Source organism: Stomoxys calcitrans, chromosome 2 (genome assembly GCF_963082655.1).
Source record: "Stomoxys calcitrans chromosome 2, idStoCalc2.1, whole genome shotgun sequence".
Classification (NCBI taxonomy): Eukaryota; Metazoa; Arthropoda; class Insecta; order Diptera; family Muscidae; genus Stomoxys; species Stomoxys calcitrans.
The window spans coordinates 11,635,646-11,661,447 of NC_081553.1; the positions used below are offsets into that span (position 1 = coordinate 11,635,646).

The window sequence follows — 25,802 nt, forward strand, 5'->3', positions numbered from 1 at the left end:
GTCGACCCCTTCCCCAAAACACCCCCCAAAGAGGACTTATTTACTGACCATGGGAATAAGAGGCTTAAATAAAAGGTAATTGAGTGTAGAATTCGAATCTGATATCCAAATATGGGACCAAGAGTTTGGGGGGCCGCCTCTCACCAAAAACATCTCCCAAAGGGGACAAATTTACGACCATAGCAATATGCGGCTCAAATGAAAGGTCTTTGGCAGTAAAGCACGAATTTGATATCAATATTCGGGAAAATTGTCTATAGGGCCACCCCCACCCCACCTCTAAATCGGGCATATTTACCGACCATGTCAATGTGGAGCTTAAATTAAAGGAATTGGGGGGTAGAGCGAGAATTGAAAACCACTTTCGGGACCAATTTTCTGGCGGTCTACGCCTTTCCCAAAATACCCCACAAACAGCAATTTTTTACTGACGCAATCGCAAAATGGGGCTCAAATAAAGGTATTTGGGAGTAGAATACGAATTTGATATCCAAATGTAGGACCATGTATTTAGGGCATCACCCCTTTCCCAAAACACCCTCCAAAGGAACAAAATGTGTCAACCATGTCAATATGTGGCTCAAATGATAGGTATTTGAGATTAGAAAATGAATTTGAATGAATTTTGGTGCCATGTGTTTGCGGGACGCCTCATCCTGTAAACTCCCCTCAAATTCAGTGGCAATATGGGGTTTAAATAAATGGTATTTGAGAGAATAGCACGATGCTGATATTTTATCAGGGCCATGTATCTGGGGGACCACCAGATACATGGACTCACCTGGAAACCTCCACCAAAGTCTATAAAATTCTGTTCAGAATAAGATAATGCTCCCAATTTCCACTTATAGGGTAGGTGTAGGGTACTATATAGTCAGTACCGCTCGACTCATGTCTTCCTTACCTGTTTTAGTTTTTGCACCCTCCGGCGGGTGAGAAAGACCCTGGGGTTCCTTTTTCATATTCAAACTGAAATTATTTCCTAATGGTCCATGGGAAGTATACCCGACATGTATTCCAAGGAAATTTAATCTATAATCGTTAAAAAAAAATTCAAAGCGATCCGGCCAATAGTTTAGTTTCATTTCATATTTCGGAATTAGAAAACAAAAACAAATATTAATCACCGAAAATCGCTTTATTGTTTTTCAAAATATTCCCCTCCAAGATCTATACACTTTTGTAGGCGTTTGAACCAAATGTCGAAGCACTTTTGCCACTCTGATTAAGGTATCTCCAAAACATGCATTCTGAACGCATCAACCGCTTCTTCGGGTTTCGAAAAACGTTGACGTCTCATTTTATTTTTTACGTACGGGAATAAATAGAAGTCATTTGCTGCTGCGGAGGCCACCGCAGCGCAGAGGTTAGCATGTCCGTCTATGACGTTGATCGCCTGGGTTCGAATCCTGGCGAGACCATCAGAAAAAATTTTCAGCGGTGGCTTTCCCCTCCTAATGCTGGCAACATTTGTGAGGTACAATTCCATGTAAAACTTCTCTTCAAAGAGGTGTCGCACTGCGGCACGCCGTTCGGACTCGGCTATAAAAAGGAGGCCCCTTAGGGGGAGACCGATTTTCCGATAAAGGATCTAATACCCATAAAAACTTTATTTTTCATCCGATTTTGCTAAAATTTGAAACAGTGAGTAGTTTTAGATTTCCCGACAACTGACAATATGGTTCAAATCGGACTATATTTAGATAAAGCTGCCATATTAACCGGTCTCCCGATAAAGGGTCTGAAGACCATAAAAGCTTTATTTTTTATCCGATTTGGCTGTAATTTACACCAGTGAGTTATTTTAAGTCTCCCGATATCTGACCTAAATATGGATTAGATCGGTCCTTATTTAGATATAGATCGGTCCTTATTTAGATATAGCTGCCATATAAACCGACCTCCCGATAAGGGGGATGATGGCTGATTTTTCATCCGATTTTGCTGAAATTTGAAATAGTGGGTAGCTTAAGGCTTCCCGACAACTGGCCCATAAATGGTTGAGTTCGGACTATATTTAGATATAGCTGTCATATAGACCGAACTGCCGATAAAGGGTCTGAATCCCATAAAGGCTTTATTTTTTAATTGATTTCACTAAAAGTTTAAACAGTGAGTTATTTTTCGCCTCCTAACACCTGACCTTAATATGGTTCTGATCAGACTGTATTTAGATATAGCTGCCATATAGACCGATCTGCCGATAAGGCGACTGAAGCCCATAAAAGCTTTATTTATTTCCCAATTTCGCTAAAATTTGAAACAGTGAGTTCCTTAAGTTATCCAATTTTCACCGGATTGTGACGAAATGGGGTATGCATATATGCCCGAGGTGGTGAGTATCCAAAGTTCGGCCCGGTCTAACTTAATGCCTTTTTACTTGTTTTAAACCCTTTTCACACTATCCTTCGAAAGTGGGCGGCAAAGTTTTTTTTTACACCCGCACAACCCGTGCTACATTTGGGTTTGCCTCCATTTTTTCTTATATTTTTCTTATATCAAGAATTGTTGATTTCTGACGATTTTAAAGATAGTCAAGGCTTCAAACACCAACACACTCGTAATAAACAAACAATTTGAACAATTTGAACACAAAAAATTAATTTCCTTTTAATTTCAATACTTATTTCCTAATAAAAACAACAGAGCTACAAACTACTAAAGGTGGTGGCCGAAATATACGATTTTAGCAACTGGCATTGGCAACTTCAGTTAAAAGTTACCATCCGTAATGCAAAATTGTCAACTGACAACGCAATTGAACTAAGGTTGCCATCCATAATCGACCCATAAATCTCTAAGCTTAAAATTTGAATAAATACCAACCAAAAACGAGATCTATCCTTTGTTCTCAAAATAAAATGCACCGACAAATGAATGGATATTTTCTCTCCAAAGAGGTGTCGCAATGCGGCACGCCGTTCGGATTCGGCTTTAAAAAGGACGCCCTTTATCGTTGAGCTTAAACTTGAAACGGACTGCACTCATTGATATGTGAGCAGTTTGCCCCTGTTCCTTAGTGGAATGTTCATGGGCAAAATTTGCAAGCAGTAATTGATTCTCTGCCGATCGGCTTACTAAATGAAGACTCTATCTCTTGTCCCGTTGGCTACAACAAACATATTCACTAAGTTGTAATACCCCATAAGACAGTAGCGGTGTAGATTATAAAAGGGTAGATAAGTGGCATTTTTTTCTTCTATCATGCTAGAATTTTGACACGAGATTCCTTGATACTCTTGTTTAATAACATCAAAACAAAGATACATAATAGTGATCGTCAGGAGGTGGAATGGCTTTTTTTTATTTGGGTTATACTCAAAAACTGCTCTGTTGTATGCATTGTAAGATTTTTTGATAATGTGTTCTCGAATAATTATAATAACAGTTGCTGTCGTTTGGGGATGTTGCATTATTCGATTTTCTTAAGATGTTATCTCTCATTAATGCAAGCCGACATGCCGCATTTTTAAAGTTCCCAAAGTTTAGCTCTATAAATGGTCCTGTCTATCATCGTTTTATTTATGCTGGACATAATGGTGAGCCATAAGATGAGTTTATGCAAACGCAGGAAAAGTATACATCATTTTCCAAAAAGAAAATATTTTTAAAAAGGCTCTGAAAGAATAAAATTTACGGAGTGGAGTCGATAATAAATTGAATATAATTTTCTTTCTTGCCAGAAGGGTGCAATAACTATTAACCTTACCAAAACTAGTTAAGTACAGTCAAGTTTTAAGTCTGGGCTTTATAAAAGCTTGAGAAATTATTTTTGAGAAATTTAAAAGAAACTTTCTCTCAAATATTATTCCGATTTTCAAAGTCAAAATGAAGAAGGCAGTAGACAATTCAATATTTACACAATTGCCACCTGTCCAGGCACTTTGTTCGATGTGAGATTGTTAAGATTTATTTAAAAATAATCAAACAAAGTCTGATTATTTATATCTTTTATACATTTCAGTGTATTCGCATGCCTGATTGCTGTCCTCCAATAAAGATTAAAGTTAAGCTACAATTGGGAAAGGCCAAAGCCTTCAAACATGATAGTGAAGAAAACGTTATAGAGAATACTTTCAACCCACTCAAGTTAAATATTTCTAAATTATAAATGCCAACATTAGAAACTAAAGAAAGTTATAATCGTTGTTTTATATTGCGAGTGTTTTTTACAAAAATATATATATATTATTAAAGTACGATATCTATGAGTATTACAGTTTTTAAGAAAAAACAAGTAAAAAGGCGTTAAGTTCGGCCGGACCGAACTTTGGATACCCAGCACCTCGGGTATATTTGTAAACCACCTTTCATCAAAATCCGGATAAAATTGTATACCTTATGTCCCATAGCAGTTATATCGAAATTTGTTCCGATTTGGACCAACTACTAACTAGTACAAGTCATTGTTCGATTGTGTATAACAAAATATTGGTCTTTTTAGTAGCTATATCTAAAAATAAACCGATGTAAACCATATACAACATGGATGTCGAAAAACCTAGCATAAGTCAATGTGTAACATTTCAGTTAAATCGCATTATAAATGCGCCTTTTTTGGAGCAAAGACTTTAAATCGAGATATTGGTCTATATGGCAGCTATATGCAAATCATGATCGATCTAGACCAAATTGCAAAAATATGTGGAGGGGGTTAACTTAACTCTCTGTCCCAAATCTCTGTCGGCATCATCGGACAATAAAAGCACCTTTTATGGGCCCAATATATTAAATCGAGAGATCGGTCTATATGGCAGCTATATCCAAATCTGGACCGATCTGTGCCATAATGCAGAACTATATCAAGGGGTTTAACCTTACTCAATGTTTCAAATTTCGGCGACATAGGACAATAAATGCCCCTTTTATGGGCCTAAGACCCTAAATCGGAGGATAGGTCTATATGGCAGCTATATCCAAATCTGGACCGATCTGGACCAAATTGACGAAGGACGTCGAGGGGCCTAACACAAGTCACTGCCTTTAATTTCACCAAAATCGGATAATAAATGTGGCTTTTATGGGCCAAAGACCCTAAATCGGAGCATCGGTCTATATGGGGGCTATACCAAGATATAGTCCGATATAGCCCATCTTCGAACTTAACCTGCTTAGATCATCTTAGATTTTTACGCTGATCAAGAATATATATACTTTATAGGGTCGGAAATGGATATTTCGATGTGTTGCAAACGGAATGACAAATCCAAATTTCGGTTGGGTACTTAGGGGGCCGCCCCACCCCCAAAACCTACCAGATATATATATATATATATATATATATATATATATATATATATATATATATATATATATATATAGTCCAATCACGACAATATGGGACTCAAATGAAAGGTATTTAAAAGTAGAAAACGTATCTGATATCCAATTTCCGGACCAAGTATTTGGTGGACCACCCCAACCCCCAAAACCACCCTAAATCGGACATATTTACTGACAATGGCAATATGGGCCTCAAATGAAAGGTATTTGCGAGTATATTACGAATTTACCATCCAAATGTGGGACCAAGTTTTTGGGGGTCCACCCCTTCTCCAAAAAACCCCCCTAAGATCACAAATTTACGACCATAGCAATATGGGGCTCAAATGAAAAGTCTTTGGGAGTAAAGCACGAATCTGATATCAATGTTCGGGAAAAAGTGGGCCATCCCAACCACATAAAACCAACCAAATAGGACGAATTTGCTGACCATTGCAATATGGGGCTCAAATAAGAGGTATTTTAAAGTAGAACAAGAATCTGGTATATATTTTCAGGGCCACATCACTGAGTGGCCGCCCCATCCCTTAAAACAGCCCTCAAAACGGTCATGTCTCACGACTATGGAAATATGGGGCTCAAATGAAAGGTAATTGGGAGTAGACTACGAATTTGATATCAACCAACTGTCTAAACGCCATTCCACCCACAAATAGGACGTATGTGCTCACCATGACAATTTGGGTCTTAAAGAGAGTGGAGCTCGATATTGATAGTTTTTAGGGTGCATACCCCAAAACCGGACATATTTGCTGACTTTTGCAGTAAAGGGGTTTAAATAAAAGGTATTTGAGATTAACAATTAGTATTTGATGTCCAATTTTGAGGCCAATGGCAATATGGGGTTCAAATAAATGATATTTGAGAGTGGAGCAAGAGTGGAGCTGATATATTTCCAGGGCTAAGTATTTGGGCGATAGTATTTAGGGTCCATACCCCAATCCGGACATATTGGCTGACTTTTGCAGTAAGGGGGTTAAATAAAAGGTATAACCAAACGTATTTGATATCCAATTTTGAGGCCAATGGCAATATGGGGTTCAAATAAATGATATTTGAGAGTAGAGCATATTTCCAGGGCCAAGTGTTTGGGCGACCACCTCACTCCCCAAAACACCTCTAAATCGGATATTTTTACCGACCCTGTCAAAGTGGGGCTCAAGTAAAAGGTATTGGAGAGTAGAGCACGAAATTGGTACCCACTTTCGAAACCAATTTTCTGGGTGTCTACCCTTTCCCCAAAAACAACCCATAAACAGCAATTATTTACTGACCGACGCAATATGGGACTCAAATAAAGGTATTTGGGAGTATAATACGAATCAGATATCCAAAAGTGGAAGCGTGTATTTGGGGTACCGCCCCTTCCCCCAAAACTGCCCCCAAATAGTAAAAATTTAGCGACCATAGTAATATGTAGTTCAAATGAAAGGTGTTTGAGATTTAAAAACGAATTTAATAAACAATTTGGGGCCAAGAGTCTGGGGGACGCCTCATCCCTTAAACTCCCCTTAAACCAATGGCAATATGGGGTTTTAAAAATGGTTTTTGAGGTTAGAGCACGACGCTAATATTTTTTCAGGGCTAAGTGGCAATATGTTGCCCAAATGAAAGGTATGTGGGAGTAAGGCTGGAAGTTCATACCCACTTACGGGACCACGTTACTGAGGGGTCCACACCACCCCTAACCCACCAACCGCCACCCTGGGGCACTTCCCACTACCAAAATCCATATGAGAAGATCGGTCTCCAATAAAGTCTTTTAAGCTAAAATAAGTCGTAAGCATCCAAACTTAAATGACCATAAACCCTCCGAACGAATGATCATATGGAATTCAGATAAAGGCTTTTATATTGTTATACTGTTTCTCAAGCTATATACACAAACTATTTTCGTAGCATGGTTTTTCACTCAAAGCGCTTTAATTGTCAAAAATAAAAACGCAAAGGATAATTTTGTTCCATATAAAGTAAAAGAAGGCGCAGCGGAGCGGGCCCTGTCCAGCTAGTATGAACACATTTTTCATTCTTCGTTGTAATTATCCCCATATTGGTCCTAATCTATTCCAAGTCTTTCTAGGTGTGGATAGTTTTTCATGCGAGGAACCACTGCCAATGGTGAACCTGGATAAACAACAATGGGGTCGAACCTCACACTACGTAAAGAATAACGAAATCAATGAACATCACAATAACATCACAATAACATCGAAAGAGAATTTCTAAGGTTTTACCTCTTGGGCAGTGCCCAAACATGTAGGGTCTGGCTGAAATTCATCCACTTCTATGATCTCAATCATTGATATTGGTAGAAGAAACACACTCAGGAATATTTTAACTATTAACAGGTACTTTAATGTGTCCATAATGATGGACTGAAAGTGTTATGTGCTAATGCAAATGCATTATTAAGCTTAGCCGTTTTTATGTAACTGAAGCGTTCATTAATTTCGAATATGGTCTTTAACAGAAAAAATTTATTGAATTCAGCAATTTGCAAAGGGACACGATGTCACGTAACGACGTTTATTTACTAGCCGAACCGGGCCCGCTCCGCTGCGCCTTCTGTAACTCTCTAATACCTTTTTAGGTTGCAGACATTTCACCCTGAATGCGGATATCGAATTCGTGCCATTGTAGCTTACAACGCTGAATGCGTTCGAATCCTGGCGAGAACATCGTACAAAGCGGTGTTTAACCCCTCTTATTGTTGGCGACATTTCCGAGTTACAATGCCATGCATGGTCACTTAAAAATTTTTCCCCAAAGAGATGTCGCACTGCGAAACGCCGTTTAGACTCGGCTATAAAAAAAAATTCCTTATCATTGAGTTTAAATTTGAATCGGAAAGCAATCATTGGTGTGAGAGAATTTGCCGCTTCTCGGTTCCTGTTGGAAATATTATTCCTTAGGGTAATGTTCTCAGGGGGGAGTGATGACATCTCAGTCATTTTATATCAAATATGGATATCAAATTCGTGCTGCACTTCCAAATTCCCTTAATTTGGGCTCCAAATTGCCATGGCCGGTAAATATGAACCATTTAGAGGGTGTTTTGGGGCTGCGGCGGCCATCGGCACTTTGCACTGAACATTGATATCAAATTCGTTCTTTATTCCCAACGAAAATGAGGTTCAGTTCAGGGGGTGCTTTAGGGCGTACCACCCAAAAACACTTGCCTCCAAAATTCGTTTTTTACTCTCAAATACCTTTTATTTGAGTCCCATATTGTTATAATGGGTCAAATAACCAAGTTGACGTATCTTTAGGAGGAAAAGCGCCACCTAGACTTGAACGCAAATTTTAATGTCATATTCATAATCCCATGAGTCCCATATAGCTATGGTCGGCTTATATGGCCATTTGAGGGTATTTGGGCGTGGGCCACCTCCCATTCCTTGGACCTTATGTTTTGTGCTATATTTGTAATCTATTGCGTAATACTTTCCATTAGAGTCCCATATGGACAGAACTTCGAATATATCTATTTAGAGGAGGAGTTTTGGGGTTGGGGGGCCCGCTGGGTACTTGGACCCAACTTTTAATACCATATTAGTTTTCTGGAGGAGACCACCGTAGCGCAGAGGTTAGCATGTCCGCCTCCTTCCGGTGCGCCTCCACCCGATATCTAAAAATTAACTAGCCTATATTTCCTTCCAGACAAACGTATACAATCTATGAAAATTTTAAGAAAATCATTTCAGCCAAGTATCGTATAGTCATAATGGGTCTAATGGCATTTTTGAGGGTTGTCGTGACCCCCTATACGTCGATCTGATTTTGTATGTCAGATTTGAAATCTACTCCTTTCCTTTCATTTGAGCCCCATATTGAAATGAACGTCCAATGTGTCTGTTTGGGGGAGTTTTGGGGCTGGGGCGTCCCGATGGGTACATGGACTCAAATTTGAAAACCATATTCGTATTCTACTCTCCAATACCTTTCATTTGATACCTATAGTGTCCCGATCGGTTCACTTTTGTTTTTTGGTTGTGTTTATGGCATAAGGGGGAGGGTCCGTCCCCCTTCCGATAGCGACAAATTATATGGCCTATGTTTCCTTCTAGACCAACCTAGACAATATGCAAAAATTTCAGTCTATACGGAACAAACAAATCGAGTGGCATATATCAGTGATTGGCTAATGTGCCCATTTTGGGCGTTTTTGTGGGGGTGGGGAGACCGACTATACTTTGACATGAATTTGTTTTCCAGATTTGTTGTCTACTCCCGCATACTTTTCATAAGATACACATATTGTCCTTATCGGTCCACTTTCGATTTTGGGTGGTGTTTTTGGGGTAGCGTTGGAGGGCCCGCCCCCTTCCGTTATCAATAAATTATAAAGCTTATTCCTACTTCGTGACCATATTCGTAATCTACTCCCGAATACCTTTAATTTGAGTCACATATTGTCATAATCGTCAAATAAACCTATTTTAAGGGGTTTTGGGGCTGGGGCGGCTCCTCAGGTACTTGGACTTTTATTATGAAATCCATACTCTACTCCTGAATACCTTTCATTTGAGTCCCATAGTGTCCCGATCGGTCTACTTTTGTTTTTTGGTTGTGTTTTTGGCTAAGGGGGAGGGTCCGTCCCCCTTCCGATAGCGACAAATTATATAGCCTATGTTTCCTTCTAGACCAACTTACACAATATGCGAAAATTTCGAGAAAATCGGTTCTGCTGTTTTTCAGTCTATACGTAACAAACAACCCGAGTCCCATATATCCGTGATTGGCTAATGTGCCCATTTTGGGCGTTTTTGTGGGGGTGGGGTGACCCCCTACACTTCGACATGAATTTGTATGCCAGATACCTTATCTACTCCTGCATACTTTTCATTTGATACCCATATTGTCCCTATCGGCCCACTTTTGATTTTGGAAGGTGTTTTTGGGGTAACGGTGTAGGGACCGCCCCTTTCCGTTATCAAGAAATTATAAAGCCTATTCCTACTTCCTGGTCATATTCGTAATCTACTCCCGAATACCATTCATTTGAGTCCCATATGGTCATAATCGTCAAATAAACCTATTTTAAGGAGTTTTGGGGCTGGGGCGGCCCCCCAGGTACTTGGACCCAACTGTTATTATGAAATTCGTACTCTACTCTTGAGTACATTTCATTGGAATCTCAAATTGTCCCGATCGGTTCACTTTTATTTTTGGGTAGTACTTTTAGGGTAAGGGGGAGGGTCCGCCCCCCCTCGGATATCAAAAAATTATATAGCCTATGTTTCCTTCCAGACCAACCTACACAATTTGTGAAAATTTTAAACAATCACAAATTGAATTTTATATATAAGACTTTGAAATAGTGATTTAAGACCATATAAAGAAGATCTATTCAATATCGCTTTGATATTTTAAGTCCAGCTGTTTGTCCAAACTGTTCTAAATGCTGAAAAAGTAGGACAAATCGGACTTTAGTCTGTTTTGTAAATTAGCCAAGTCCCTCCATATTTACATACAGCCTCCAAATAAACCGATCTACCATTATGACTTCTTGAACTCCTTCTTTTACATTCAGCACTGTCCGTCCGTCTGTTTGTCGAATCTGTGCTAAATGCTCAAAATGTAGCACAAATCCGACTTTAGTCTGTTTTGTAAATGAGCCAAACCACTCCTTATTTAGATGCAGCTTCCAAATAAACCGATCTACCATTATGACTTCTTGAACTCCTCTTTTACTTTCAGCTCATAATTTACATTCAATCTTTATTATTAAACTCCTTTGGCACACATTTGTTGGTATTTGTCTTTTGCCCCAGTATCAATTATCAATTGTAAAATATTCAATGAACATCTGTGAATGCTGCATTGGGATAATGCTTTGCCTTGAATCGTATTTCGTTATTTAATATTCAACAGTTGTTTCAAGCTGTTCTCTACATTGTTTATATTTATATTTGTTTGTTCTTATACTTCGATTTGCAAACGAATTTAATTATTTGTATGTCCAAGGACTCTTTCAATACGTCATGTATGGTAATGCCATTTAAAAGTTTCAAGCAAGAGGCGAACTTCATTTATTGGAGGCCTTTAGTGCCAAAGTTTGTTTTTGATTAGTCTACACTTTGCAGGGTAGTCGACACGAAGTGTTACCAATTCCGACTTTGGGTAACCAAAGTTCAGTCGGCCTAAAATGACACTGTGCTAAATTTCAGCGAAATCGGAAAATAAATGCATTTTCCATTGGCGCAAGACCATATAAAGAGAAATTGGTATATTCATATATACAAATTTGAACATTCCATTAAAGAACAGGGTCTAACATAATACAATGTACCGAACTTCAAAGAAATCGCGTAATAAATAATTCTTTTATGGTCCCAAGACCTTAAATCAAGAGAATGGTATAAATGACAACTATATCCAAATATTGACCGATCTAGACCATACGTCGTGGGACTCAGATTTGACTGACATTTGGATATACTGATATAGGCCTCCCTAAATACCGATACCCTGATATGAATTCTTGAGACTACAGAAGCCGCAATCAATTCTCGATTTAATAGTTGCAAAATAATTCAAGTACCATCTGAGTTAATAAAGGTAAGTTTTTAGCGGAATCCATGGTGATGGTGACCCAAGATGCGACCCGACAGAACTTATCACTGTTTTACTTGTTTACTTACATCTCAGCGTAAGCCTACGCAGCTTCAACTCTTAGCTTCTTAACTTAGGAATATGACGAAAAGAACCCTGTGACCATCTACTGGTGCAGACGAAGGTTCAATCCCATGGCAGCCGGTTGTACATACCGGATTGACCCGATAGATTCCTTCATCGGCAAGGGCTGCCGCCTCAGTTTGAAGGTTTGGAAGTGGGGAAGGATGATGTACTGGCTGTAAACAACTGTTATAATTTCAGCAAAATCGGGTAATAAATGTGCGTTTTGTGGGTCCAAGACTCTGAATCGAGAGATCGGTATATATGACTGCTATATGCAAATAAATTCCGATGTATTCCATAGTCCACACGGATAACGAGAGGCCTAGCATAACTCGCTATGCTAATTTTCAGCGAAATCGGGTAATAAATACGGCATTAATGGATCGAACACCTTAAATTGGCCTATCGATTTATATGAGAGCTATATCGAAAATAGAGCTGTGGAGTCGAGCAATTTTTACTCGACTCTGATTCTGAAGATTGCTTGACTCCGACTTTGGAGACACAGAATTCTTTAAAAGTTTTTCTGACAAACATTTCTGTCCGGTTGTCCGTCCGTCCATCTATCGAAAACACGCTAACTCTCGAAGGAGTAAAGCAAGCCACTTGCAATTTTGCACAAATGCTTCCTATTAGTGTAGGTCGGTTCGGTTGTAAATGTGCCATGTCCGTGTTTTGGTATAGCTGGTATATAAACCGATCTTGGGTCTTCTTGAGCATCTAGATAGCGCAATTCTTATCTGATATGGCATACTGGGTTTTGGTATCACTTCCAAAAACTGTGCTAAGTATGGTTTAAATCGGTTCATAACCTGATATAGTTTCCATATAAACCGATCTTGAGTCTTGACTTCTTGAGCCACTAGAGGCCAAATCGGATGAGTATTGATCCGATTTGGCTTAAATTTGGTGTGAAGTGTTTTGTTATGACTTCCCACAACTGTAGTTAGTATGGTCGAAATCGGTCCATAACCTGATATAGCTGTCATATAAACCAATCTTGGATCTTGATTTCTTGAGCCATTAGAGGGCGCAATTCCCATCCGATTTTGCTGAAATTTTGTACAACGGCTTCTCCCATGATCTTCAACATACGTGTCCAATATGGTTTTAATCGATCTATAGCCAGATACAGCTCCCATATAAACCGATCAACCGAATATGCTCGTTGATCCCCTACAAGGCGTAATTCTTATGCGAATGGACTGAAATATTACGCAATGACTTCACTATGGTCTTCAACTTTCAATTTACTTTACAATTTACTATAGGACTATAACTTAATATATCTGCAATTGCATACCCATTTCCATTATTTTTTGTTTGCCTAAAAAGAGATACCGCGCAAAGAACTCGACAAATGCGATCTATGGTGGAGGATACATAAGATTCAGCCCGGCCGAACTTAGCACGCTTTTACTTGTTTGCTATGTTATAGAATTTGACTGGTTTCCTAGATCCCGATTTCGTTTGGTAGCACCCAAACTCATCAGTAGGAGTTGTCAAAAAAGGTATGTCTTCCAGGTTGAAACTATGCTCCTAAGAGTATTTTCCCTTTGTAGCACAGAAAGAAAGAAAATTACTTCACCTTATATATTTCTACCAAATGAAAACATCCTACCATTAAAACATAACACACTTCCCCAACTGCTGCCCATAAGAAATCGCGATTCTCTGCCTAACTTAAAAAAGTTTTTTTTTTTTTGTTTTTCTATTTGTAATTAAAACGGATAACCTGCAGCCGAACAATATCCGATTGTATGGATTTTTTTATACCCTCCACCATTGGATGGGGTATACTAAGCAAAATCGGGTAATAAATGTCATGAATGTCGTCATTCTGTTTGTAACACCCCGAAATATGCGTCTCAGTCCCCATATAGTTTATATATTCTTGATCGTCATGTCATTTTAAGTCGATCTAGCCATGTCTGTCTGTCGAAAGCACGCTAACTTTCGAAGGAGTAAAGCTAGGCGCTTGAAATTTTGCACAAATACATTTTATTAATGTAGGTCGGTTGGGATAGTAAATGGGTTAAATCGGTCCATGTTTTGATATAGCTGCCCGATCTTGGGTCTTGACTTCTTGAGCCTCTAGAGGGCGCAATTATCAGCCAATTTGAGTGAAATTTTGCACGTGGTGTTTTGGTATTACTTCCAACAACTGCGTTAAGTATGGTTCAAATCGGGTCATGTTTTGATATAGCTGCCATATAAACCGATCTTTGGTCTTGATTTCTTATGCTAAGAAACGGTTGGATAAATTGTGTGTCCCATGACATAAATGAAAGGGTAAAAGTTGCACAATGCACGGCACAGGGGGGCATTTTATCCCCACTCCTATGTGTGACCACCATAAATGGCCTATTACGGATGCTGACTGCGGAGGGATTTCAACCCGTCTGATACACAAACGATGTTATAATACATTTAAGAGGTAAGGATCCGAACCAGCTATGCAGAAGGGACGAAAGGGTCTTGCAGATGGCAAACGACTGGGCTAGACCCAGGGGTGTCAATGTTAATCCAGAGAAAACTGAAATCTGCCTGTTCATGAGAAAGAGGAAGGTGGACAATTTACGCACCACGTTTCCTCAATAGAACGATTTTGATATCGGGCAAGGGCAAATACTTAGGAGTGATCCTAGACATTAAACTGAATTGGAAGTGAAGTACTAAGGAGCGTACCCAGAAGCCACAGTAGCGCAGAGGTTAGCATGTCCGCCTTTGACTCTGAAGGCCTGGGTTCGAATCCTGGCGGGACCATCAGAAAAAAAAATGTTTGATGTAAAAAACTTCTCTCCAAAGAGGTCGCACTGCGGCACGCCATTTGGACTCAGCTATAACAAGTAAAAGCGTGCTAAGTTCGGCCGGGCCGAATCTTATATACCCTCCACCATGGATCGCATTTGTCGAGTTCTTTTGGCGGCTTCTCTTCTTAGGCAAAAAAGGATATAAGAAAAGATTTACTCTGCTATACTCAATAGTACAGTGCCTCACAAATGTCGCCAGCATTAGGAGCGATCGGTCTATATTGTTCAAGATATATTCTGATATAATCCATATTGGAACCTTATGTGAATATGGCCAAAAAAAAATGTTATGCATAGTTTCAGCTCCATATCTTCGTTTTCGAAGACTGCAGCGTGATCACCGGACATATACGTTCGGTCAGACGAACATGGCAAGATTATCTCTGAATTTTACTACAACCAAAAATAAATATACTTTGTAAGATCGGTAATAAGTATTTCGAAACGAAATCAGTATAGTCATAGCTTTCGGTGGTAGGTATAACAAGCAAAAGCATGCTAAGTTCGGCCGGGTCGATTCTTATATACCCTCCACCATGGATCGCTATTCTCGAGATCTTTTCCCGGTATCTCTTTTACGGCAAAAAAGGATAAAAAAAAGAATTCCTATGCTATCATAGCAATATCTCATTTTGATCCATAATTGAATTATATGTAGAAGTAGTGGAAGAAATTTTGTAAAATTTCAACCAATTCGAATAAGAATTGCGCCCTTTAGCTCAAAAAGTAAAATAGGGAGATCGGTTTATATAAGAGCTGTATCAGGCTATAGACCGATTCAGACCATACTTTACACGGTTCTTGAAGGTCATGGGAGAAGCTGTTGTACAAAATTTCTGCCAAATCGGATAATAATTGCGGCCAATAGAAGCTAAAGAAATCAAGATCTCAGTTTATGGACTGATTTAAACCAAAAAACGTCATGCAAAATTTCAGCTAAATCAGATAAGAATTGCGCCCTCTAGAGGCTCAAGAAGTCAAAATTCAAGATCGGTTTATATGACAGCTATATGAGGCTATGGACCGATTTGAACCATACTTGCTACAGTTATCGGGAGTCATAACAAAACGCCTCGTGCAAAATTTCAGCCAAATCAGATCAGAACTGCGCCCTCCAGTGGATCAAGAAATCAAGATCCAAGATCAGTTTATATGGCAGCTGTATCAAAACTTGTACCGATACGGTCCATTTACAATACCAACCGACCTACACTAATAAGAAGTATTTTTCTTAAATTTGAAGTGGCTAGCTTTGCGCCTTCGAAGAGGACGGACAGACGGACATGGCTATATTGGCTTAAAATGTCATAAGGATCAAGAATATATATACTTTATGGGGTCTTAGACGCAAATTTCGCGGAGTTACAAACAGAATGACGAAATTAGTCCTATGGTGGGGGGTATAAAACAGAAAGTCATTGCTTCGTTTTATGCCTTACATTTTGTAAGGCCTTAAATCCACTCCGCCACTGCATTTGCTTGTTCGTGCATGTTTGCATTTGTTTGGCGTTTATGCAATGTTTGCAATTGCTTTCGTATATTTGTATAGAATGCCATAAATCCTTTTAGCCATTGTTGTTCTTTTCGTAATTAACAAAAAACAAAAAAAAAAAACAAATTAATCACTTATGAATTGTAATGGCTGTGAGTGTGTTTGCATAATTCTTCTCATGGAGGTTTAATTTTTTGTTTTTGTGTTTTATATGGCATTGGAGAACACAAAAGACTTAATCCCGTTTCTGTAATTGCAAAAAGTTTAAATTTTCAATTTGGGAAAATTGAGCAAATTTCCCCATGAACTTTTCATTAAGGAACAGGGGGAAATCTTCTCACATAGCAAAAAGTGATGTCCGATTCAAGTTTAAGCTCAATGATAAGAGGCCTCCTTTTTATAGCCGAATCCGAACCGTGTGCCGTAGTGCGATACCTCTTTGTGGAGACGTTTTTACATAACAAAGTACCTCACAAGTGTCACCAGAGGGGATAACCACCGCTGAAAATTTTTTCTCATGTTATCGTTAGGATTCGAATCCTGGCATTCAGCGTCATGGTCGACAATGATCTCTGAGCTGCGGTGGCCTTGTTACACGTAGTGTTTGTTATTACCCTAGCCCTCCTTAACTCTGAAAGCCATTTTGCACGAAACTTCATTCCCCCATATGGGGGCTTCACGTTTTCGCTTTCGATGCTTGGAAATGCGTCATTTAAAAGATGCAACTTTTTATTTAGCAATCACGGCAAAAATTAATTTTTATTCTCTCTGAACAAATTAAATTTTGTCATTCATTCATTTTAAAAAAGTCGTTAGCCCAACTTTTATCCATTGGATCTTTGCTATTAAAAATGATCGTGGGGCAACATCCCTCCTGTATTAAACACTAAAAAGAAAAACAAAAGGACGTCAGAGCGAACAACAAATATTTTATACAACAAAATACTTCATCTATACAGGCTGGAACACTCTCAATCATTTCCCTATATATGTATAAGAGAAACATCACCATGTTAAATAAAACGAACTGATTTGCGAACATCTTGGCGATAGCAATTGACTAAAACAAAAGAAAAGATATCGCCACTATTAAAGATAATTTAATATTTTAATATAATCAGCCTGAATATGCACGTCTACAAACTTTTTCCTATAATGAAATTGAAACCAGTAAGGAAAGGCAAAAGTCGGGCGGAACCGACTATATAATACCCTACACCACCTTATCTACGTACTACTTTTAATATATATAGAACTTACCTCCAAATCTACTCCGACTTTAATCATACCCTACACCACTACTGTGAAACAGCGTATTATAACTTAGTGAATTAGTTTGTAACACCCAAAAGGATGAGAGATAGACCCATTGATAAGTATACCGATCGACTCATAATCACTTTTGGATTCGATTTAGCTATGTCCGTCTGTATGTCTGTCCGTCCGTCTGTCTGTCTGTCCGTCCGCCCGTCCGTCTGTCCATGTTAATTTGTGTACAAAGTACAGGTCGCAGTTTTCATCCAATCGTCTTAAAATTTAGTACAGGCATATTTTTCGTCCTAGAGACGAAGCCTATTGAAATTAGAAGAAATCGGTTCAGATCTGGATATAGCTCCCATATAGATGTCCGTCCGATTTTCAGTAATAATGCAATAAAATGGTCATTTGCTAACTGATTCTCTCAAAATTTGGCAGGAAGGATTTTTTTACGACTCTCTATATTACTGGAGAAATTCATAGAAATCGGTTCAGATTTAGATATAGCTGTCATATATGTATATGGCCAGATTTTCACCCCAAGAGCCACTGCAAGCGCATTGTTTGACCAATCTTGCCAAAATTTTGCACAATACTTTCCTCGACGACTACTATATTATCAGAGAAGTTTTTCTCGAAATCGGTTCAGAAGTAGATATAACTCCGATATATTTGTACAGTCGGCACCGTAGCTTAAGTACACTTTGTTAATGGAAAGGGTAGTTGAAGTACCCTTTCTCAATGGAAAGTGCCCTTTTTATGTTTTGGTACCCTATGTAGTAGTTTTAGTAACCTTTCCCAATGGAAAGGGTAGTTTAAGTACCCTTTCGAGATGGAGAGGAAAGTTTAAGTACCCTTTCTAATGCAAAGTATAGTTTTAGTACCCTTTCCTAATGGAAAGGGTAGTTAAAGTACCCTTTCCCAATGGAAAGGGTAGTCTTCGTGCAATTTCCCAATGAAAAGGGTAGTTTAAGTACCCTATCCCAATGGAAAGGGTAGTCTAATTACCCCTTCACAATGGAAATGGTAGTCTAAGTACCCCTTCCCAATGGAAAGGGTAGTTTAAGTACCCTTTCGCAATGGAAAGGGTAGTTTAAGTACAATTTCTGAATGAAAAGGGTAGTTTAAGTGCCTTTTCCCAATGGAAAGGGTAGTTTATGGACCCTTTCCCAATGGAAAGGGTAGTTTAAGTGCCCTTTCCCAATGGAAATGGTAGTATTTGTAATTTAATTTAAGGTAATTTTAGAACCCTTTTTAATGGAAAAGATAGTATAAGTAACCTTTCCCAATGGAAAGAGTAGTTTAAGTACTCTTTCTCGATGGAAAGGGTATTTTAAGTACCTTTTCCCAATGGAAAGGGTAGTTTAAGTACCTTTCCACATGGAAAGGGTAGTTTATGTACCCCTTCCCAATGGAAAGGGTAGTTTAAGTACCCTTTCCCAATGGAAAGGGTAGTCTTAGTGCAATTTCCCAATGAAAAGGGTAGTTTAAGTACCCTATCCCAATGTAAAGGGTAGTCTAAGTACAACTTCACAATGAAAATGGTAGTCTAAGTACCCCTTCCCAATGGAAAGGGTAGTTTAAGTACCCTTTCTACTAGTATGGGTAGTTAAAGCACCCTTTCCCAATGGAAAGGGTAGTTTAAGTACCATTTCTCAATGGAAAGGGTAGTTTAAGCATCCTCTCCCAATGGAAAGGGTAGTTTAAGTACCCTTTCCCAATGGAAAGGGTAGTCTTAGTGCAATTTCCCAATGAAAAGGGTAGTTTAAGTACCCTATCCCATTGCAAAGGGTAGTCTATGTACCCCTTCACAATGGAAATGGTAGTCTAAGTACCCCTTCCCAATTGAAAGGGTAGTTTAAGTACCCCTTCCCAATGGAAATGGTAGTATTTGTAATTTAATTTAAGGGTAATTTTAGTTTAATGGAAAAGGTAGTATAAGTAACCTTTCCCAATGGAAAGGGTAGTTTAAGTACTCTTTCTCTATGGAAAGGGTATTTTAAGTACCTTTTCCCAATGGAAAAGGTAGTTTAAGTACCTTTCCACATGGAAAGGATAGTTTTAGTATCTTTTCCCAATGAAAAGGGTAGTTTAAGTACCCTATCCCAATGTAAAGGGTAGTCCAAGTACAACATCACAATGAAAATGTTAGTCTAAGTACCCCATCCCAATGGAAAGGGTAGTTTAAGTACCCTTTCTACTGGTATGGGTAGTTTAAGCGCCCTTTCCCAATGGAAAGGGTAGTTTAAGTACCATTTCTCAATGGAAAGGGTAGTTTAAGCACCCTCTCCCAATGGAAAGGGTAGTTTAAGTACCCTTTCCCAATGGAAAAGGTAGTCTAAGTACAACTTCACAATGGAAAGGGTAGTTTAAGTACCCTTTCCCAATGTAAAGGGTAGTTAAAGAACCCTGAACCAATGGAAAGGGTAGTTTAAGTACTCTTTCTCAATGGAAAGGGTATTTTAAGTACCTTTTCCCAATGGAAAAGGTAGTTTAAGTACCCTATCCCAATGTAAAGGGTAGTCTAAGTACAACTTCACAATGGAAATGGTAGTCTAAGTACATCCTTCCCTATGGAAAGGGTAGTTTAAGTACCATTTCTCAATGGAAATGGTAGTTTAAGCACCCTCTCGCAATGGAAAGGGTAGTTTAAGTACCCATTCCCAATGGAAAGGGTAGTTTAAGTACCTTTTCCCAATGGAGAGGGTAGTTTATGTACCCGTCCCCAATAGAAAGGGTGGTTTAAGTACCATTTTCTAATGGAAAGGGTAGTTTAAGTACATTATCCCAATGTAAAGGGTAGTTTAGGTACCCTTTTCCAATGGTAAGGTTTTTGTATCCTTTTCCAAAGAAAGGTGTAGTTTTAGTACCGTTTCCCAATGGAAAGGTTGTTTAAGTACCCTCTCCCAATGGAAAGGGTAATATAAGTACCCCTTTCCAATGGAAAGGGCGGTTTAAGTACTCTTTGCCAATGGAAAGGGTATTTTAAGTACCCTTTCCCAATGGAAATGGTAGTTTAAGTACCCTTTCCAGATGTAAAGAGTAGTTTAAGTACCGTTTCCTAATGGAAAGGGTAGTTTAAGTACCCTTTCCCAATGGAAAGGGTAGTTTAGGTACCCTTTCCCAATGGAAAGGGTAGTATTTGTGCTTTTTAATACCCTTTCCCAATGGTAAGGGTAGTTTTAGTGCCCTCTCCCAGTGGTTGTTTTAGTACCTTCAAAAGAAATAAGTTTTTTTTGTACCCTTTTCAAAAGAAAGGATGATGTGCTTTTAGGTTTTAAATCACCGTTTTATCAAATGCAGAGGCGTGGATGTAGTTCTTCATTTAATACCACAAGTTGTTGTAATGGAACATAAACATGTGTTGCATTCCACACCTTAGTTTAATACAAAGTATAAACATTTGTTTTTTATACCCACTACCATAGGATGGGGATATATTAATCTAGCCATTCCATTTGTAACACCTGGAGTGAGTCGATCTAGCCATGTCCGTCCTTCGGTCGAAATCACGGTAGTGGCCTGCCACCGTAGCACAGAGGTTAGCATCCTGGCGAGACAATCAGAAAAAAAATTTCAGCGGTGGTTTTCCCCTCCTAATGCTGGCAACATTTGTGAGGTACTATGCCATGTAAAACTTCTCTCCAAAGGGGTGTCGCACTGCGGCATGCCGTTCGGACTCGGCTATAAACAGGAGGCCCCATATCTTTGAGCTTAAACTTGAATCGGACTGCACTCATTAATATGTGAGAAATTTGCCCCTGTTCCTGAGTGGAATGTTCATGGGCAAAATTTGCAATTTTTGGTCGAACTCGTAGAGCCAGCCACTTGAAATTTTGCACAGATACTTACTATTGATGTAGGTCATCGGGGATTGCAAATGGGCCATATCGGTTCAGATTTAGATATAGCTGCCATATAAACCAATCTTTCTATTTGAGTTATTGAGCCCATGGAAGCCGTAATTTTCTAAAATTTTGCAGATGGCGTTCTGTTATGACTTCCAACAACTGTACCTAGTACAGTTCACATCGGTCTATAAGGTGATATAGCTCCCATATAAACCCATCCCCCGATTTGTCTTCTTGAGCCATTACAAGCTGCAATATTTGTCGGATTTGGCTGCAATTTTGCATGTAGTGTTCCTTTATGACTTCCAACAACTGTGCCATATACAGCTCCCATAGTAACCGATCTCCCGATTTGACTTCTTGAGCTCTTACAAGCCGCAATTTTTGTCCGATTTGGCTGGAATTTGGCATGCTATGTTCTGTTAAGACTTCCAATAACTGTGCCTAGCACGGTTCAAATAGGTCTATAACCTGATATAGCTCCCATATAAACCGGTCTCTCGATCACCCTTGTTCGGTTCCTAGAAGCTTTAATTTTTGCCGATTTAACAGAAGTTTGGTATGTAGAATAAAATTGTGCAATTCAACTAAATTTATTTTGTACAAATTTTTAACAGAATCCATGGTGGTGGGTTCCCAAGATTCGACCCGGCCGAACTTTGCACGCTTTTACTTGTTTGCTTTAGTTATGCTTGCGGCTCTAGACTTGCAATGGCATTACACGCACCCACACTCGCAATTCGATAGAGAAATTGCTTTTGTGAGGGACACACTGCTAGTTACATTAGCATATTCACCAAAGCGCCATTGCGTGGAAACATTCACATAGCCAACTGCATCTGCACTGTCTACCATCAGAATCATCATCACGCACGCACATGCAAACATAGCCACAAAACGAAAGGTAAAAGCACACCAAAGGGACTTCTCTTTGCTCAGCGTGCGAACAAACCACACTTGCAACAGAAATGACATTGTTCTTGGCATTGTTGCTGCTATTGCCGTGACGAAGGATGTGGCTGAAGGCGTGACATGGTGATGGCAGCACAACACCGATCACCTATCCGAGCAACACACAATAAGGCGCAGCACAATAACGGCAACATCACCATCATTTTCATTATCAATGGCAAATGTGAGCATAAGCCACAAAACAACACGGCGAGCTCAAAAACGGCGAGAAATGCCACAAAACTTTACAACAAAAATATATTTACATCAACATAGCACAACTATAACCCAGCAAACAGGATATATGATCATTAATCAAAAGCAGCTCAGTTACCTAAACATGGACTTGATAGCTGATATCGGTTTCTTGGGCCTTATAAATCACCAAAATTTGCCTGAGTTAGCTGAAATTTGATGTGAAGTTCAAACACACCAAGAACGAATATAGTCAGATATGATCCCCATTGGTTTTTTTTGCGGGTTAGGATGTGCAAAATGCTTTACGCATGCGACGAGTACATCTCTCGCCTTATGCCAGACTCCCGTTATCAACGGTACCAGTTAAAAACCCACCCTGTGTCACCCTAGGGTTAGGATGTGCAAAATGCTTTACGAATGCGACGAGTACATCTCTCACCTTATGCCAGACTCCGTTATCAACAGTACCAGTTAAAAACCCACCCTGTGTCACCCCTGGGGATTAATTCCACCTCGGAACCGCTTTCTCAATACTTCGAGGTAGACTCGATATCTAGTGATTATCCATATCATCGTCATTGTATCTGCGTTCAGATATAATCCCCATGCTTAGTAATCGCATGATGTTATTGAACTCCATGCTTGTTGTTACTCAATATTTACTCCGGCTAAACTTTAACCTGCATACATAAAGTACCAGTCATATCACCAGTTATTCTAGTCCATTGAAGGGCTGCCATAATTGACTCGTATGTTAAAGTTCATGAGAAAAGTCGTTGTACAAAATCTAAGCCAAATCGGTTCGAATCCTAGTGAGACCATCAGAAACAATTTTCAGCGGTGGTTTTCCCTCCTAATGCTGGCAACATTTGTGAGGTACTATGCCACCTCTCCAAAGAGGTGTCACACTGCGGCACGCCGTTTGGACTCGTTTATAAAAAGGAAGCCCCTTATCATTGAGCTTAAAACTTGAATCGGACTGCACTCATTGATATGTGAGAAGTTTGCCCCTGTTCCTTAGTGTTCCTTAGTTCATGGGCAAAATTTGCAATTTGCGTAGTAGAAGTCGTTGTGTAAAATTTCAGTCAATTCGAATAAAAATTGCGCCCTTTATTGCGGCTCAAGAAGTAAAATAGGGAGATCGTTTTATATGGGAGCTGTATCTGGCTATAGACCGATTCAGACCACAATAGACACATATGTTGAAGTTCATGAGAAAAGTCGTTGTACAAAATGTCAGCCAAATCAGATAAGAATGGCAACCTCTAGAGGCTGAAGAACTCAAGACCCCAGATCGGTTTATATGACAGCTATATCAGGTTATGGACCGATTTGAACCATACTTAGCATAGTTGTTGGGAGTCAAATACTTGTTGCAAAATTTCAGCCAAATCAGATAAGAATTGCGCTCTCTAATGCCTCAAGAAATCTAGATTCAAGATCTGTTTATATGGCAGCTATATCAGGTTGTGGACCGATTTGAACCTCACTTGACACAATTGTTGGAAGTCGTAACAAAACACCTCATGCACAATTTTAAATCGGATAAAAATTGAGCCCTCTAGTGACTCAAGAAGTCAAGATCCAAGATCGATTTATAGGGCAGCTATATCAAAACATGGACCATTTACAATCCCAAAAATTACCGATTTTTGAAACCGAGATTGGTTTTTTAGTAGGTAAAATGACTGATTTTTCAAACCAGTGAAATGACCGACATTTTTAAACCAGTGAAGTGACCAATATTTCCAACCAGGCATATGACCGTTTTTTTAAGCCGGTGAAATGACCAATATTTCAAACCGGTAAAGGGACCAATCCATAATAATTGACCACTATCGGCGATATGATAGTACGGGGACCGGTCATTGGTCACAAAAAAACCGGTAAATGCACCAGTTTAGGACCGGTTCTATGTCCTGCAGGTTTACCAATATTTCAAACCATTAAAGGGACCAGTTCAAAATTTTTGACCACTCGCCGGTCATATGGATAGTACGGGGACCGGTTATTGGTCACAAAAAACCGGTAAAATCACCAGTTTAGGACCGGTCCTATGTCCTGCAGGTTTACCAACATTTCAAACTAGTAAAGAGACCAGTTCAAAATTATTGACCACTTCCAGCTATATGTCCATGTTAAGATCGCCGGTCATATGGATAGTACGGGGAATGGTCATTGGTCACAAAAAAAACCGGTAAATTCACCACTTTAGGACCGGTCTTATGTCCTGCAGGTTTACCATCATTTCAAACCAGTAAAGAGACCAGTTCAAAATTATTGACCACTATCGGCTATATGTCTATGCTAAAATCTCCGGTCATATGGACAGTCCGGGGACCAGTCATTGGTCACAAAAAACCGGTGAATTCACCAGTTTAGGACCGGCCCTATGTCCTGCAGCTTTAGTTATTTCAAACTGTCAAACAATACTAACAAAGAAACTCTCCTGATGTATTCGGTTGAAATATATCATGGGGTAGCTACTACACCCATATAAATAAAGACACAATGGAACGTTTGACGTCTGAAGTGCGAAATAGTGTTCCAGACTGATGCGCTGCCGCTGCTATAACACCACAGCACAGCACACATGCACAAACTATAACAAATTTGCTGGATAAAGCAAAGGTGTCCATGCCGTTTGGGGGCCGGCAAGAGGCGTTTAACAGCTACCAACCACATTGCCTGCCCATGTTTTCGGCTAATACTCACACTGATGCCAACACTCAAGCACTCTGAAAAGAGCACACCCGTTTTTCAATGAATATTCCCAAAATATTTGCACTCACATTAAAGAACAATTTGTCAGCAACACCTACCGCATGTGGGCCGTAGTACATCATACACATACGCAACCTCACACTCAAATCTACGCATAGGATGTCATCTATTATGCTAAAATATACTGCAAAAGTCAAGCAACAAACATCCGCTACCAGAAACAAATCAAATTTGACAAAAAAATTCATGTATTCCGGCTCTTTGCAATGACTGTGAGCATGGGGGTTAAGCCCATGGGATTAATGAACAAAATAAATGATTTCGGTGAAAAATATTTAAAATTTCATAGCTTCCTTCCTAGGTTCCTAGCTTCCAACAGTCTGCACGCGCCTGCATTTCATTCAATGTTGTATCCATTGGGAGATGAAAAACCACTGCAAATATTCTAAATTTCATAGAAAGCTTTGTTTTGCTTCATTTGTTTGCCATCAAAAGATGTTTCCGTTTCTCTTGTTGTTTTTCTTCAATAGAGCGGAAGTTCTTCACTCAAAT

At 39.3% G+C, this 25,802-nt stretch overlaps 2 long non-coding RNA genes across 3 annotated transcripts; one reads left to right on the top strand and one right to left on the bottom strand.

Moving 5' to 3' along the window:
- The first annotated feature begins 2,944 nt into the window (after positions 1–2,944).
- On the top strand, positions 2,945–4,199 carry LOC106082821 (uncharacterized). 2 transcript variants are annotated; one of them, XR_009397147.1, is made up of 3 exons: positions 3,562–3,576; positions 3,684–3,893; positions 3,965–4,199. It is a non-coding gene; the product is annotated as an uncharacterized LOC106082821 (long non-coding RNA). The 2 variants fall into 2 exon arrangements; XR_001220552.2 differs by having other exon boundaries at positions 2,945–3,893.
- Positions 4,200–16,980: 12,781 nt separating this feature from the next.
- On the bottom strand, positions 16,981–17,340 carry LOC106082826 (uncharacterized). The gene is made up of 2 exons (XR_001220555.2): positions 17,216–17,340; positions 16,981–17,155 (listed from the first exon to the last, which is right to left on the bottom strand). It is a non-coding gene; the product is annotated as an uncharacterized LOC106082826 (long non-coding RNA).
- Positions 17,341–25,802: the final 8,462 nt, after the last annotated feature.